Genomic DNA, 11,507 nt, shown 5'->3' with positions numbered 1-11,507 from the left:
AAAAATTTTCTATGACAATAGTTGCATTTTCTACCCCAAAATATGAATTTTCAATAAAAGAGTTGAATTTTTAACAGAGAAGAAAATATACTTTATTACAAAATTCTTGATTTTTAAACCAAACCGCTGCTTTTTATAGAAGAAACATGCGATTTATAGTAAAATGGATGACTTTTTTTCCATAGAAAGAGAAATTTTCGAAAAATAGTTGAATTTTCAACCATAAAGGATGTCTTTTCAATAAAATTGATGAATTTTCAAAGAAGTAATAAAATTTATAAGTAAAAAGGTAATATTGTGGAGAAAGCCACTGCAAACAAATAAATATAAATACAAGGCAAACAAATCACTAACAAGAATATTATACTATGCGGTTGCCGCAAAACTTTGTTTTTAATTTTCTCGAATTTCCCACTGACCAATTTTTCATTTTTCCTGACAATATTAATATTCAAAGAGCAAAATCGTAAACTTGTAAAATTTTTAACCTAGCATCTTCTACAAACAAAAAAACTAATTTCAAATTAAAACTAAAAACATTTCAAATTTATTTTACTTGACAGTTTCCCTAACCAATAAAATTCCCTGCACGGAGAAAAAGATATTGCACAATGATATCGCAACACCTCTGTATTGAAACAAAGCGCAGTATGATACGTACAAGCAGGTTCTGGAGCTTTTTAGGATATTATAATGCACTATCATCACTTGGCTACTACTAGAACCCTCGTATAATTAATATAATAAAATAATAATGCAATGTCAAATCTTGCAATGTACGATATCACGATTTTACGATATTATAATGTGATAATTACGATATATAGCGCAGGAATTACGGTATATATTGCAATTCTTGCGATATAGTTTTCTCCGTGTGATTTAAAAAAAAAATTGTTATTAGCTAGGTTCGTTTTTACTGACCAGGTTTCTTCAGCGTGTGATGTTCCGAAAAATTTTGTACAAAAATAAAATGCCCCTCTTACGTAAAAAATCAAAACAAAATATTTCCAAGACGCCGATTACCACCAATATTGAACCTTCATGATTCGTCTGCTAGCCGCACGCGCTCGAGAACCTAGGAATGCACATGCAACTGCGCATTTCGTTACGTCGCGATAACTTACATTTCTGTTACCATTTAGGAATTTTAGGAAAATATAAGTAATTTTCAGAAACCCCTTCTGAAGTTAAATAAAAATTTAGTAAATTTACTATAAAAGTTACGGAATTTCATTTCTAGCAACCTAATTTCGTAAATTTCAGTTACTTTAGTATCTTAAATGTGTCGTAGTTTTCCGAACATTTCTAACAGTGTAGTTTTTGTTTTAGTCGTGAAAAAGTATATTACAAATAAACAAATTCAATTTTTTGACAAAAACTCACAACTGTTGAAGATCAGTTGAATTTTGTAAATTCTATAACTCCGGTAGTTTTTTTTCTTGCAAAAATTCATAAAAATAAATTGTTCGTCTTTTTGTGTACAATTAAATAGCCGTACTTTGAGAATTTTCATCCAAAATAGCTAGCTAATCAGAAACTTGACCTTCGGTTCTCGATACTAAAAGAATGTACAAAGGTCAATTTAATATATTAATATTTCAAAGTTCTCGTTCTCACAGGAAGATGAACATATAAAGCCATGCATATACATCCATACATACATACATATACATACGTGAACATTCAATAATAACTGAGGGAAGGGGGCGGCAAATTTTACTTAAATTTAATACCCACTCTGTAGAGAATTAAAAAACGCAGAAAGGAAGCTATTTGTAAAATGGTTAGGTTTTGATCACTGTCAGTAGTTGGACAGATAAGTCTAGTTTGTACCTTTTTATTAATATTCAGTATTTTTCATGAATGAAGATGATTATTTTTCCAAAATAAATATTTTACTTATATATGAACCTACCTGTCGACACAAAGATTGACTTCCTGGAGAACAGAAAACTTTTTTTTGTAGTACAAACGGATAATATTTTTTGGTTCCTTGAATTTGTCCCAAATCCACTTTATAATCTCTAGGAGACCGAGCGCGCGTATTTTTGTCATTTGAGATATTTTCTAAGTATTTGTGAATTTTTTTTTGCAGTTTGAACTAATTCAAATTAATCCAAAACAATCTAAAGCAGTCTGTCGATCCTCTTAAACGCTTTTTAATCTGTCTTTCAACCTGAAATTAAATTTTAATCTCAATACATGTATCAAAACCCGAAATGCAATCTGAATGGACCCGAAGCTCACTTATCAATCCTTCTTCATTCATGTATCAGCATCAAATGCAAGACGAACGCATCCGGAAACAAACTTTCACTCTATCCGAGTGAATTGGAAAACAATCCAAACTTAATTTTCATTTATTTCAAATCCGGGCGTATATATAAACTTGAATCTTGACACAACTTTTAATCATTTTCGAACCGTCCGCCTAACACAATTAGGACACAATTAGGACGGAACTGGGTTTTTTGGTAAGTGAGCTATAAGGGTGATCCGAGGAATTCGAGGCTCATCCAAAAAATATTTTCAACCCTTCCCAATTCTAAAACAAACATAAACTTCAATCCCAGTTAATCCAAGCTCGCCATTTAATTATTTCCAATTTGAACGAATCTATCCATTTCTAGAAAATCTCTAAAATGTTACGTTTTTCGTGAATATTTCAGTGTTATCCGGAAATCTGAATATGTGTTAAGTTTCTTCAATATTAATAGGAATTTCTATTTAGTATTAATTTTTTAAGTTTTTTTTGTATGTGCCATGGTTTTCGAGATAATTCACAATCATGATTTTTTCCTTTTGAAAATCGTTTTATTGGGTTAATTTGCAGTGGCTGAGTACCACCCTTTGCATAAAACCCTGAATATTTTTGTTGTTTTCACGTATCTCGCCGTTTTCAAGATAACTCCAAATTTTTATTTCGAAACTGTTTCTGCTATATTAATTTTGGGTGCCCGATGACCATCCCGGAATGGAATATCCTGAAAATGTTGTCTCTTTCGTGTATCTCACTTTACTCTGTTAGTTGTGGGTGGTCGAGAATCTTTATCAAACAGTGAAAATTTTTTCAGTTCTCGCTCATCTTTCACCATTTTCGAAATAAATCAAAATTATATTATTTATTCAATTTTAAATAATTCTGTTGGGTTATTTTGACTTTGTCCAAAACAGTCCTGCTCTGCAAGCTCCTTAACATTTGTTTGTTGTTCATGTTCGCGATATAATTCACGTTCGCGATATAATTCAAGAAATGTTATTATTGTTTTGAACAATTTTTTTTTATTTATTAGTTTAGTTACAGTTGTTTGAGAATACACCTTTGCAAAATCCTTATAATGTAATTAGTTTTTACGATTCTATAAACGTTTTCGAAATAAGTCATATTTCAGATTTTTTAATTTGATAAAACCTATTTATTGCTTTAGATCGCAGTGATCGAGAATCATCGATTACCTTCAACAGCGATTCCCTTAATCAAAAACCTGATCATTTTTAATTTAAACGTATCGGTGACCCCTTTAGAGGCAATTCGAAAATTTGGATTTTTTTCGAATTTTAAACATTTTTTTACTGGTTTACTTTAAGGTGGCTGAGGACCACCCCCTATAGAAAGCTATGAAAATGTTGTCAGTTTTCGCGTCTTTCTCACCCTTTTCATGATTACTCAATATTTTTTTATTTAAAACAAAATTTTTTATTGGGTTGGTTTATGTAGGTCGAATACAATATCCTTATGTAAAAACCTTAACATTTTTGTCGAAAGCGATTCCCCTCTTGAAAACAGTGAAAATATTGTCAATTTTCGCTTATCTTTCAGCGTTTTCAAGATAATGCAAAATTTTTACTTTTTTAGGGGGGTATTTCGAAAATATTTTTATTGGGTTATTTCGAGTTGCCTGAAGATAAAACCTATCTTTAACCTATCTTGATTTTTAAATGTTGAAAATTAGTTTTTTGTTTAGTTTGGAGTATCTGAAGATCATCCCTCATCTTCATTTTTTGTTTGTAGTTAAACAATATTCTTATTTAGTCAGTTGGCTTTGTTCAAAGACAAACCCCGGCTTCAAAAACTTTAAAACTTATTTAGTTTTCACGTTTATCTAGCCGTGTTCAAGATAATTAAAAATTTTTATTTTGTTTAAGTTTAAAGTTTTTTACTGGTTTAGGTTGGGATGGTCAGATACCATCCCCCTTTAGTAAACCCTAACAATATTATCACTTTTCACGTATCTCTCACCGATTTCAAGATAACTCAAAATCTTTATTTTGTTTTGAATTTTGAAAACACTTTCTTCCTTTTTACCTATGTTCAGAGAAACTAACAATAAATTTACAAATAACTAATTCATTGTAGTCATTAAGCTAGAAATGTTTGCGCTGTTGAAATTCGAAATTTAGGACAATTGGGATCAATAGGGTTAAGGGACTTCGCATAAAGATCTCCGAAATGCATGTACTTTCAAATTCGAGCGCTGGCACGCGCATGTTCTAAAAAGCTCTTGCGTGAGATTCCAATACAGCGCCAAGTATATGTCTGACTAATAAGGAATGCGCGGTCATATTAACAAAATGGTGGAATTAAACACTTACGTGACTTGAACTAAACAGGCCCCTCAAGTGGCTAGACCATGTATTTATGAGATCACGGTTTAACGCGCAACGTGCCTTCCTTGATAGCAACTCCACCAATAAGGTATCTCCGATTCCATCCTTGATGTTCAATCCACTTATTGGATACACTTTTCCACTTTGAGAAAAAATCTTTATAGAATAAGAAAATACACTTTTTAGTTTTGAATAATGAAGTAGAGTGGAGCCCGTGGAGCAGCCAAGGGAGAAATAGAAAGAGATTACGGTGGAATTCCTTAGGAAAGAATAGTATAATATCTATTATACTATTCTTTCCTACGGAATTCCACCGTAACCTCTTTGTATTTCCCCTTTGGCTGCTCCACGGGCTCCACTCTACTTCATTATTCAAAACTAAAAAGTGTATGTCGTGATTGCTTTAGAGTTTGACACGTACCGTTTCTTCCCTAATAGCAAATCCACCAATAACGAATCGGGTCTTCACATTTTTGCGTTATATTTTCCGAGATATTTCGAGATATTTCTATATTCGATATGTATGATCTGTTTAGAATAAGATAAGATATAGGCATACGGATATTGAATTTTTCACAGTAAAATAAGGTTGAAATAACTTTTAAATAATTCCCACTCTTGAGGACTCAAGCTTATTATATTTATGGTACGAGAATGATTGGCTAACAGTTTCTCCGATGAGGCTAGCTTTGCGTCTTTTTTAAGCCGATCCGGTTATCGAGGGTTTTTCAGACCCAAGGCATTTTTATTCTGTTTCATTGCTCAGAATTCGTGTATCCTGGAAATACCTATCCCCACGCTAAACAAATTTAGGAATAGAGGAACCTCTGTGCTGAATCGCGTTTCATCGGTGACAGCCTGGTTTTCACAGCGAGCAGGTCAAGTTCGGGTTGGATCTGAAATGACCCACGATAACTTAACTTAGTTTGGTATAAATTCGGTTTGAGCCTCAAGTTAAGTTTTTAAATTTTATAAGTTTATAATTATTTTGAAATATTTTAGTTTTTTTCCTATCGGCTACGTGTTTTTTCCGTAGAAATACGCTTTTTGAAATTTACAATACTATTTGAATAACTCTAATATCTCAATTTTTTTAAAAGTTATGAATTTTTTGTAAATGTAAGCATTTCCGGGCGGTGGGTGTGTTTATCACTAAAAATAAAACATTTTGTAACCCTTAGTCTGTGAAGGTGAGTCAAATAGTAAGCCAAATCCGGAGCGGACACGAAAGATACACTTTTACCGACGGCGTCTACCAAACTTGCAGTAGAGTGACATTTCTGATTGCTTTTAACTTGGTTTTTTGATGATAAAATGTGTGAATAATAATAGAATAGTCATGCTTAAGTCAAATTTCTTTTGTTCAACCATATAAAGAAATGTTTTTTTTTAATACAATTTTGCTTAGAACGGACACCAACCACTAAAGTTGTAGAATATTCTCAATATTGATAAGAATGGTGCAATGGTCTCTAATAATAACAAAGACCCACGAAAAGAGCGATGGTCAATTCTACCCTACGTACCTGTGAACGGTTCTCCCACCACACGGCTTCCCCTCATTCAACCGAACTGCTGCCGTCGATCCTGGTCAGCCAGAGTACTTTGTACCTAATGAGAACTAAAATGTAGAATATAACTTTTTCCAATTTAGTACTTGATAATTTATAAATTTTGTTACGGGAAACATTTTTTTTTCAAGTCCACTGCCGTAGCTTTGATGTATCGGTGCAATATTTTACTACACTTAAACAATTCAAGAGGCTAAACTTTGACTAGATTTGAAAACTTATTAACCTTCAAGCTAGCGCGTAAGCGGAGTCTACTGCCCGTGACAAAAAAATATGAATACCTACAGCCTACGGGTGTCTACAAGCTCAGGAGGGGCTTGTATTCTCTAGTTACTATATATGACGCAATATAGCATTGCCGTCACATCTGGAACTGCAGGTCGTGCGTGCCAGTCATCATCAAATGTTGGAAGAGTCAGGTTGTTGGTAATTTACCGCCGTACAAAATTCAGTACAAAATTGTGATAGAGTTACTTTCATGAGATTGTTTATTGTTGTATTTTTGTTCTTCATGGAGATAAGTATCGATTATAGGAATATTGCAATGAATGCGTTCCTATTTTGATATACCTGGTACAGCAATATTATGATATTTGATTATCAAACTTTCCTGAGACTGTTTATTGTATATCTATTTTATATATTGTTCAAGTGTTAATAAATGGTTTCGTTAATTAAACATGTGCTCTCACGATTCTATTAAAAATAACCCCAAATACAAAGGTTTATTGTGAGATATGAGCTGCGGAATAAGTGAAAACGAGGTGGCGGTAGGTTACCGCCCCGCGCCACTAGTGATAATGAAAAGTTTCATTCCTTAGCAATGAGGAAATAAGTAGATGCAGAAATGATTATAGACGCGAAAACAGGATACTTAAACGATTAGTTAAAGAAAGTAAAGATACAATTAGAGCAGAAGAAGAGATAAAAATACAAAACGACTTTGAAGGAAGCAGGAAACTACTTTATAAAAAAATGAAAGGAAACAAAAGTACAGAAATTGTCAACATAATAAATAGTAGGGGGGCAATGGTATATGATGCAGACGGAATACTGGAGGCTTTCAGAGACTATTTTAGGAAACAATTCGGAGATGAAGCTACAGGACACCACAACTGCGATGTTGAACACAATGCGTTGGAAAACTCAATTGAAAAAGTCTGTGTCACTGAGGTTAGAGATATAATTAAGAACTTGAAAAACGGTAAGGCTGCCGGAGTAGACGGTATTAACGCTGAAATGCTTAAACACAGTGGCGAGTGCATACCACATAGACTGTGTGAATTGATAAATTTATGTTTCGAGACGGGAGACGTCCCAGACGATTGGAAAAAAGCGATTATCGTACCAATATACAAGAGAAAGGGAGATAAAAGCGAGTGTAATCATTACAGAGGGATTAGCTTATTAAGCACCGTGAGTAAAATATATTCAAAAATACTTTTTCGTAGGTTAATGAAAATAACAGAAACATAGATTTGGGAAGTCCAAAGTGGGTTTGTGCCAGGAAGGTCATGTACGGATTAAATATTTAGCTTAAGACAAATAACAGAAAAAAGTTTGAGAGTAGGAAAAAAAGTTTTCTGTGCATTTGTTGACCTAGAAAAAGCTTTTGAAAAGGTAGATAGAAGTAAACTTTGGGAAGTTCTGAAAGAGTATGGAGTCACTGGATGGATCCTACAAGCCATAAAAACAATATATACAGGTAGCAAAGCGAGTGTAAGAGTGAATGGGAAACTGAGTGACTGTTTCGATATTATTCAAGGAGTTAGACAAGGATGCGTTATGTCCTCATGGTTATTTATATTATTTATGGACAAGTGTTTAAGAATGGCTCTCTTCGACGAAGAGGGTGTGGATCTCGAAACAGTAAGGGTACGAGGGTTAGCGTTCGCAGATGATAAGGTTGTTATGGCAGAGTCTATCGAAAACCTACAAAGAATGTTGAATAAACTAGATGCAAGCATGAAGAGCATGGGCCTCAAAATTAACGAAAATAAAACAAAAAGAATGGTGTTCGAAGAAAAGAGTGAAAAAACGCTATGCAATATTTTATTAAATGATGAGAGAACTGAACAAGTTGATAAGTTCGTATACCTTGGTAGCTTATTTACTAGGGACGGGAAAATAGATGAGGAATTAGATAGACGAATAAATGAAGGTGAGAAGGTTATTGGTAGAGCAGGTCCCCTTACCAGAAGTAAAAATATATCAAATAAAGCTAAAATGGCAATACATAATTCTATATTTGTACCGACTGTACTATACGGTAGCGAGACATGGACTTATCAAGAAAAAGATAAGAGTAAAATTAACACAATTGAAATGAGATTCATGCGCATAATAAGCGGGAAATCCCTAATGGACAAAGTAAGTAACGAGATAATTCCAAAAGAATGTGGTGCAGAAGAGACGCTAGTAGACACATGGAAAAAAATCGGTTAAGATGGTTCGGACATGTTGAGAGAATGCCAAATGAACGACTAACGAAACAAGGGTATCAAAGTAAAGTAAATGGCAGCGCGCCCAGAGGTAGACCGCGGAAAGAATGGTTAGAATGTGTGAATGAGACCCTACTTAGAAGAGACATAAGAAGTCACAGAAACACGAGAGCCTGCATGAAAAAATGCATGGACATAAAAGAAGCTAGAGAAGTATGCCAGGACAGAATCGTATGGCGGCAAATAGTTAATAAAAAGAGTGTCAGTAGAGTGAATGACGCCTGAAACAAAGACCTTGGCTATCAATGGACCCAAGTGGGGAACCTTACATAACGACTTCGTGAGGTTCTTCGCTTGGGGTGATTGCTAGAGAGATTGATCAGCAACCTGGGTTGGAGCAGTGTTGCGGAACGAATGTGTTATTTACTTAAATAGCACGAGAATTCTGGATCAATCTGAAAAATCTCTATCCATTCCACACACTACTCCTTTCCCCTGCCGAGTGAGTCACGCCTACCCCGAAAGGGAAATGGCTTAATGTTGTAATTATAATAATAATAATAATAATAATAATAATAAATTCTGAAACATAATATTTTTACATTCTCATTCATGAGAGTGTAATGTAATCGTCCAAATTTTCGATCTCTGGTTTTTAACGGATTTTTACGTTTCGGCACTCGCAGAATCCGATAATCATAAAATTTCATCGGTGTCTGTCAGTCTGTTTGTCTGTATGTTTGTATGTCTGTATGTATGGTTACCTAAATGTTGTAGCCACGCTAACTTTTGAAGGATTTATCCAGTCGAGTCCGCATTTCATACACTTCTGAAGGTCACCAAAAAAAGGTGAAGTTCGTTAATCAGATATTTCCAACCAAAATTTAAAAATTGGGAGCATTTACAAAATTTTGAAATTTTTTTTTCAAATTTTATAAATTTTGTCAGTTTCTCATAGATGGGTAAAATACTTGCAAGTTATTTAAATAAAATTTTTTATTTTTAGGAAAATTAGAAAAGTTATATACTTTAGAAAAATTTGAAAATTTGCCAAAAATATAAAAAATTATTTTTTTCATAGATCCAAAAATTTCATTCAAAACATTCCCTGGATACCAAATATATTTCAAAACTATTCTTGCCAAATTTTGCGGTTAGCCCACAATTTAAAAAATTAGAGCCTGTATAACCTAACTCTCGAGCGCGAAGTGCGATTATTGCAATGAGAATGTGATCGGCAAGGCCGTAGGTGCTTTGAGAACCTTTTTTAATTTCAAATTAAAAAAAAAATGTTCAGCTTCACTTTATGATTGTACTTTATGAGGAGTTTGAATTAGAGTATTTGATATAATTTTATATGTATATATATATGTATGTATACATACATATACAGGGTGTCTAAAAAGTCCCGGAACGGTTGGATATTTCCTCAGGTAAAATATTTTTCAAAAAAGTGAAGCTCATTCCTGAAGTAAATTTAAACAAGGAATTCAATGGTGAACTTCATTTTGAGCGTAAAATTGATCGTTATGGCTTTTTGAAGGTCAAGTTTGTTTTTTTAAAATGGAAACCCCCTTTTTTACATCTGCAATCGATAGAGCAGAAAATTCTACGTTCAGGTACGTACCAAATCATAGGTCAATTGTAACGTTCAAGGTCAGTTAGAGATTATTTGAAATGAACAAAGTTTTCCAAGAGGTCAGTGTAATTCCTGAAGTACATTTCAACGAGGAATTCAATAGTGACCTTCATTTTGACTTCATTTTGATTCAGATCCTGCAGATTTGGGCCGACCAGTTCTCTGAAGGTCCTTGATAGATCCATGATTCATAAAGCGCCTTACAGTTCTTTCAGTTGTTGATTTTGAGACAGGATTTAACCCTTCTTCATTACGAAAAGTGCGGTTAAAAAGCAAACGAACTTGATCATAAAATCGAACTCGATCTCCCCAACCACGCATCATTAATACAGATACCGGTACTCGTTCCGAAAGTTAAGCTTGCGCTATAATAATCTTTTAGCGAAAGATAGTAAGCATGTACTCGTAATACGTAAATTTAGTTTCGATTCGTAATATTCGTATGGAAAAACGGTATAGGTATTATGGTATCGCCTTAGGTATTGACCTAGGTATCGAAAAACGGTATAGGACTGTATAACTCTTCGGGGAGGAACAGAACTCTCACTAAAACACCTGGAACTTTTAATGAACAATTTCCTAATGATTTTACAATATGCAAAACGCTGTAAGCAAGATCAATACAAACCTCACCAATGAATTTCTCGTTGAAATTTACTTCAGGAATGACCTTCACTTTTTTTAAGAATATTTTACCTGAGGAAATATCAAACCGTCCCGGGATTTCTTAGACACCCTGTATATATATATATATATAGTATCTGTATATAGTATCCCATTGTGGTCTGTGCGCAAATGTGGAGCGTAACACAAAAACCGAGTGCGAATATAAAGGATTTTCATAAAGTCAAACTCAAAAAAGTCGTTTTTCAAATCTTACTTTAGAAATTTTAAACAGGGACCAAAACAGAAAATGGCATTTGCTGAAGTATAAAAAAAGATTTAAAAACTGAATTCGGCAAATTTTCAAATTATTAATTATTTTTCTTTCCAAAAATTTAACTACTTTGTTGCAAATTCATTCTATTTACTTAAAAACTTATTTCTTTGATACAAAATCAAACTGCTCTATTTTTTGTAGAAAATTAACGTTTTTGGTTTAGGATTCATGAATTTTGATCAAAATGATAGTTTTATTTATAGAAAAGTACAGTCTGTCAAGTTAAAGCGTGGGTAACTTTTTTGGTAAAATATTTTATTTAAACGCATGTTTCTACATGGAATTACATTTGTCAAGGTGTCGAG

The sequence above is a fragment of the Belonocnema kinseyi genome, chromosome 6 (assembly GCF_010883055.1).
Source record: "Belonocnema kinseyi isolate 2016_QV_RU_SX_M_011 chromosome 6, B_treatae_v1, whole genome shotgun sequence".
Taxonomy (NCBI): domain Eukaryota; kingdom Metazoa; phylum Arthropoda; class Insecta; order Hymenoptera; family Cynipidae; genus Belonocnema; species Belonocnema kinseyi.
The sequence above is the reverse complement of the archived record's forward strand: the minus strand, read 5'-3'. Positions refer to the sequence as shown.